Here is a 7,148-nt window from a genome sequence, read left to right on the forward strand (position 1 = left end):
TCAGCAATAGGCTACATAACAAAGACACTTACACAAGGTGCCACACAATGGAAGTGTACTCAGGACCTCATGGTTGCAAAGCAAACTTCTTAACTATTCAGTTATGCCTGTGCTCATACACACAAGCACACATTTCATGTATTTTCTCAAAGAACCAACAATAGAGCTTCAACATCGTTATTCGATCTGCTAAAAACAGCAGCTAAATTTTCCTTAATTCAAATCCCAACCCTCTTAAATAAAAAAAACAGGACACACTGTATAATGTTGTCTGAGATGTACCTATAAAGAGAGGGAATACCCCTGATCATGGTCTACCCAAGGTTGAACAATCAGCTTTGATGGTGAACTTATTACTTGTATTTCAGCAGAAATGCATTACAATGTTTTTTAGGTGATACATGATGAACTTAGAAGAAATGTCTCCTTGTTGTATCAGGTTCTGAAATGCTTATATATTTTATTTATAAGCATTTACCTAAAACTAAAACACATCTAACATTCTATAAATATTATTATTGAAGAAATTTAAATTTCAACATGCTAGTTTATAAAAGGTTAGCCATCAGAAAGTGTTAACTCGCTGAGGAAAGGAGACAGCAGGAGATATTTTCAGAGGAAGAACTCCTGTCAGGCGTTTCTTGACTGAGCTCAACTAGATCATGACTCCTAGATGTTCCTCTGCTGTTTTTAAAATGCCTTTAGTAAGGATTAAACTTGGAACTTCTGGGTAATCTTATCTTCTCAAACTCTGGTGTATATCATTCAGCCACGACAAGAACTTGAACTGTGAATCTATTTCAAACTGGATTGCCTCCCTACTATGTTTAGTGGCTTCTAGTATTCCTTTTCAACTCCAGCTGTCACGTCTCTTTGTCCATAACCACATCGAGCTCATCTCGGCCGTCTCTGACAGGCACTTAAGTCATCACTGTTCTCTTGTGAACTTTGATTGCAGGCTGGCCTAGTAGTTGGCACATGGAGACTGCAATAATCCTGGTGCATCAACAAGTGGAATTTCAACAAACTTAATTGGAAACTAACGTTTTGAGAAAGCCTGTAGTTACGGTTGTCATGAAATCACTCAATGTTGATACAATGCAATGAGAGAACATCATAAATCCAAGTACCAACTATAAGTACGAAATCAGAGGAAAATTCAGGGAGAGAAGAATAAAGAAACTTTGGAGAGCGTGAGTCTGAGTGAAAAGAAAAACCTATACCATTTTATTTATCTCACATTTTGGTGAACAATAGTATTGCTGAGCCAATAACTGGATCACTGAACATTCTATTTCTGGTTATGAGGATGAAAAAGTATTGTCTGCGCAATTTGGACAGAACAAATATCATATGAAGTCCTTTTTTTTTCCGAATACTGTTTTTTTTCAGTTCTCTTGCTGACATATATCGCTAAAACACACACACACACACACACATACATATATGCAATTTATATGCGATTTTGACAGAACAAATATATGCGATTTTGACAGAACAAATATACAGGGGATTTATTTTTATTCGTAAACTCTTTTAGGGAATTTTTTTTTTAAATTCATAAACTCTTTCTTTTAGGGAGATTTTTTTTCAGTTCTCTTGCTAACATATCTTTTACTTGTTTCAGTTATTGGACTGCGGCCATGTGAGGGCACCACTTACGAATACTGCAACGTATTGTCCAACGTATTGTTTTCACCAATCCTTTCTAATTTTTGGCTTTTTAAAACTCCTATGGGGAATTTTTGAGTACTAACAGCATAAATAATCTCAGTTCATCAAAGTGTATACCAGTAATATATGTATATATTATAGTGACATAAAAGTATTACCATAATGCCAGAAAATGTAGCATTAAAGTAACAGTAGAAATTCTGATGCTGCAGCTTTTGCAACTTGTATTATCGCTATTTAATTCTCTTCAACCAAAGTTACAAAAATAGTGAACACACAAGTCCCTATAGCGTACTGACTAAAAGAAGAGCGCTTACATATTTGTCACTGAGTGGAATATGCTTCGCTGAAAAGATCAAATAAGACCGAAGCACGTCCGTTTTGTTTTTTTTTTTACCAGTTCCTTTTAAAGACACAATCCACATCAGTTGATATTGTCATTTTACTAAAAAAATTAATTAGGCAAATCGTGGAGTTATCTCCCCTGTCTCTTGCTTTTTAGATTGTAAACCCTTATAAGATTATCTTCTAATTGTCGAGATAATCTCAGTTAATCGAAGTTTCTCTACTCACTATATGTCAGGCACTGCCACATACCTACTTAGCATGTAGTAAATTTCATTGCTATGTTTCATCTCCTTCATCTTCTTAATATTCATAATTAGCTTGGCCACATTCCTTACCAACTAAAAGAATATGCTACCAAAGAAGCATAATAAAAGCCAAAACATATCCCATCTCTATCACCTGTATTTCCCAGAAAATTCCATTACATTTATGTCCCTTCCTCGTCTTTATTTTGTTTTTTTTTGGGGGGGGGGGTTCTTTTAAAGGCTGTCATATGACGTTTATGTTGACTAATTGCAAAAATAATCTCAGTTAAAGTTAACTCACAATTTATGAGAAATCCTTCAGTGTGTGCATTTAGTGTGCAGAAAGCTCCTCTAAGGTACTAATTATTGAGAGGACGTTGGTGTTGCCTTGGCAGAGGTTTACACTCTGAGTGCTCTTGTTAGTATTGAATTATATATTATATATTATATATTTTGCCAGCAGAAATATATATATTTCTGCCAGCTCTCCGCTGGCAGAAACGTTACCACGTCAGGCGAAATGCTTAACGGTATTTCGTCTGTCTTTACGTTCTGAGTTCAAATTCCACCGAGGTCGATTCAGCCTTTCATCCTTTTTGCGTCGATAAATTAAGTACCAGTTACGCACTGAGGTTGATGTAATCGATTTAAACCCTTTGTCTGTCCTTGTTTGTCCCTTCTATGTTTAGCCCCTTGTGAGCAATAAAGAAATAATATATATATATATATATATACACATATATATATATATATATATTTGCATTCACCTCTATCTCCATCCATCTGACACTCCTTTCACATTCTTGTAAACTTAGCAAGCCATTAACCCTGTCTAATCCTTAGAACCACTTCACTTACATTCATGGTATGCTCTGACACCTCTTTACCATCTTCCATACTTTTCTAGTTGGGATAGGCATATATCTCCTTTACTGCAAAACACCACTCCCTGTCCATCTCATCACCAGGCATAAAGCCACCTCCCTCAATACTACACCCCACTCAACTGAGGGGTCTTTGGCAATCTCACTAGCACCAGTGCAAATTCCATCTTTATTGGTAAGAGGATTTGTAGGTTATTAATACTTGAAGAATCCGACACTTGTAACCATCATCACTATTCCATATTTAAAGGCTGAGAGACACTTAACTGACACTCACTGTAAATAGGTATCATGGGTGATACATCCCAGCAAAGGGCAATACTTGTAGGATTTACACTTGTAGTATTCTGTTCATATGGCTTGGGGAGAAGGGTGGTGTTTTTATTGGTCTCTCGTGTGTGTGAGAGAGAGAGGGAGAGAGAAGAAAAAGAGAAAAGACAAAGAAAAGAGAACAAAAGAAAAAGAGGAAAAGCAAAGAAAAAAAAAAAGCAAAAGAAAGAAAGAAAGTGTAATAAATTTCATGTCCAAACCACAGCTTCATGCAGGAAACCAAGCAATATTGATCCCCATTAGATTTGAAACAGGCATAGGAATATTATCAAATCTTTTCAATTTCCATCATTCCTGAGACCAACATCTAATCTCAAGTGTCTCCCACTCTATACCAGAAAGTAGTTTATACAGGATTTACAAACAGGGATAATGTTATTTCACCCAAATAAACCACAACACCACTACAGTGAATGGATGTATGCTGCAGAGTCAGCAATATTATGGCTACTGCTCCTGAACTAGTTACCTCTGCATTAGCAACGGCTGAGGTATTGTTTTCAGTTGCATTTGTTTGTTTGTCCATGGACAAGGTATCTCAAGAACTGCTGGATGTATTCGGATGAAACTTTCAGGGATGTTTGGCCTTGTGACTGGCATGAACTGATTAGATTTTGGGATCAATCCAATACCGGACAAGGATTCTGGATTATTTTTCCTGTTTTTTTACATAATTTTTTAGAGCAGTCGGGTTCATTTTTGGTATTCTCGTTTGTGAGAGCAGTCAAATTTATTTCAGATACTCTCATTTTAAAATTCATCTCTGGCTAATCATTGAGAGGACATTGGTGTTGCCTTAGCAGAGGTTTATGCTCTGAGTGCTCTTGTTAGTATTGAATTTAAATCCAAATAAGGTTGACTGGTTGACCTGCTTTACACAAGAATGACACCATGACAAGGATCTACAATTTCTATTCTCATCCTTAGCTTACATCAGATTCCTGAAAATAGTACCGTCTTCTATAAATACCTGCATAAAACTACTTTTTCTTTTTATCTTTTAATTCTTTCAGTCATTGGACTGTGACCATGCTGGGATACCACTTCGAAGAATTTTTAGTCGAAAGTATCAACCCCAGTACTTTATTTTATTTTCAAGCCTGGTGCTTATTCTATCAGTCTCTTTTGCTGAACTGCTAAGTTACAGGGATGTAAATACACCAACACCGCTTTAAAACAGTGGTGGGGGACAGACACACACATATACAGATACACACAAACATATACATAGATACATTATATATATATATATATATATATATATATATATATATGTATGTATGATGGGCTTCTTTCAGTTTCTGTCTACCAAATCCACTTACAAGGGTTTAGTTGGCCCAAGACTATAAAAGAAGACACTTGCCCAATGTGCTACACAGTGGAAGTGAACCCTTACCACACAGCAAACTTCTTACTACACAGCCACTACTGTTCTAGGTTTTAGGTATATTTACACACACGGGCACACACATAAATGTTTGTTCATTCATTTTACTATCGTTTTTTTTCAATGCTAGCATAATTTTACAGATGGATGCCCTTCCTGCCACTAACCCATTCATGTTCTTTCAGTTAAGGGACATCCTTGTTCCACACATCTTCAAAGGTGCAAACCAGATGACCAGTTAACTGGGGAAATAACATCACTGCCCTCCCTCTATCCTATATATCTATCTTTATATATATATACACACACATTTTAGTGCACAGACCTTGAGCATTCAGATTACTCTGCCAAATATAATGCTTATTTATCCACATTGTTTTGAATTAATCATGCATTATCTCATAGCTTCAATATTCCAATAACGTGATTGTTTAATTTTTAGAATGACATTGTAGAGTAGGTGTGAAGAGACCAGATCTGGTTAGTTTGGACATAAAACTGGTAGAATATTTAGGCTGGATATGGTCAGCTCAAATGCTAAAGGGTTAAAGTCCTCTTGCAGTCTTTCTCATTCATTTGTGCACATGTAGATGAACAAATGAAAAATTAGCAATCAACACATTTAGTTGGAGTTGTATTTAATAAGAGGCTGACTCAGCTCTGCATCACTTACACTTCCAATAGCACAGAATGCACTCATATCTACAGATGTACAAGGTTAAAGTGAACAGAGTTCAAAAGAGATTTTTAAATATTTGGGCCTCCATTTGCCACTTCAAGATATTTGGGGACTTTGACAAAGCAGTGACAGCAATTCATCCAATTGTATGCTCCATATCGTAGAACGGGTAGGATAATTGATAGTCTATGAGATTTCACAGTTCAATAATAGCAGTTACCACATAGTGAGATAACTATCAAATCCTACAGGTAATTAAATTTTTTTTTTTTAATTGGGTACTGGTGCAGACTATGGAACCGAATGCAGCGCCCAGCCTTGCCAGTTCTTGTTAAGCTGTCCAACCCAACAAGGAAAACAAGTATTAGATGTTGATCCTCATGATGATTCACTCTGACCCCACACATCTGAGGATGTGAGTGCATTCCACATCTACAAAGCATTAAGTAATGCGGAGCTAAGTCAACCTGTTATTAAATAATACAAAAGAATTATAAATTTCATATAAAGGTTGTAGGAGCTTCGACAAATTAGTAAAGTCCTTGAGTAATATCAAACCTTTTACTCTAAGAATCATCTATACAATACATAAGGGACCCACACATGTACAGTGAAGAGCCCTGTTCAAGAGATCAAGATAAAGTGTTCAGAGGTAGACTTGCTTTTTTTATAGATTTTTTTTATTAAATGAATTCTTTTGTTTTAATTGAATTATATTTTATTTTCATTATTTACAGAAATCCTCATTTATCCACATTTTTTAAAATGTTTTTTTAATTTATTTTTTTGTTTGTTTTAACTCATCCATAAAATCTTTTGTTTTTAAATTAAAAATAATTAATTAAAAAAAAAAAAACCACAAACAAAAAGCAGAAAGAAATAAAAGATTTCTGGCAACTAATAACTCAATATATTGTTGTTTTAGGTTTTGTTTTTCAATGGAAAAAAAATTTTGTAAAACAAAAATGTGTGTGCATGTATGTGCACACACACATGTGTTTGTTTGTGTGTGTGTGTGTTGGAATATAAAAAAAAAACAATCTTACAGAGTAACGAAAACAAATGAACATTTAACCATTGCAAAAATTGTTAAATAAATCAAGTTAAGTTAGATAATCAGAGAGGAGGAAGATGAAAAAGATAGCGAGGTAGTAGTAGGAGGAGGAGGAGGAGGCGGAGGAGGAGATGCATGAAGGAAGGTCAGGTTGCTGAATAAATGAGGAAAAAGAGAGATAGAGAGGAGACAAAAAAATAACAAGAGAGGGCAAGAGAAAACATAAGGATAGATAGATAGATAGATAGATAGATAGAGAGAGAGAGAGAGAGAGAGAGAGAGAGGAGGGATAAATATGTAAGAGAGAGACAAAAGTAAGAAAATGGTCGAGTGAACAAAATATATTTATAGCATGTAGGAAAAGAATGAAAAATATCACTGAGAGAGAGAGAGAGAGAGAGGGGGGGCATTAACAGAATACAGAATAATATGTGAAAGACAGAACTTGAAAGAAGTTGGATGAAACAATTTACTGTTAAAAAAAAACAGAATTTGTTAAAAAAAAAATAATAAAAATAAATGTTACAAAAAAATGTCCAAAAAAAAT

Source organism: Octopus bimaculoides, chromosome 5 (genome assembly GCF_001194135.2).
Source record: "Octopus bimaculoides isolate UCB-OBI-ISO-001 chromosome 5, ASM119413v2, whole genome shotgun sequence".
Taxonomy (NCBI): domain Eukaryota; kingdom Metazoa; phylum Mollusca; class Cephalopoda; order Octopoda; family Octopodidae; genus Octopus; species Octopus bimaculoides.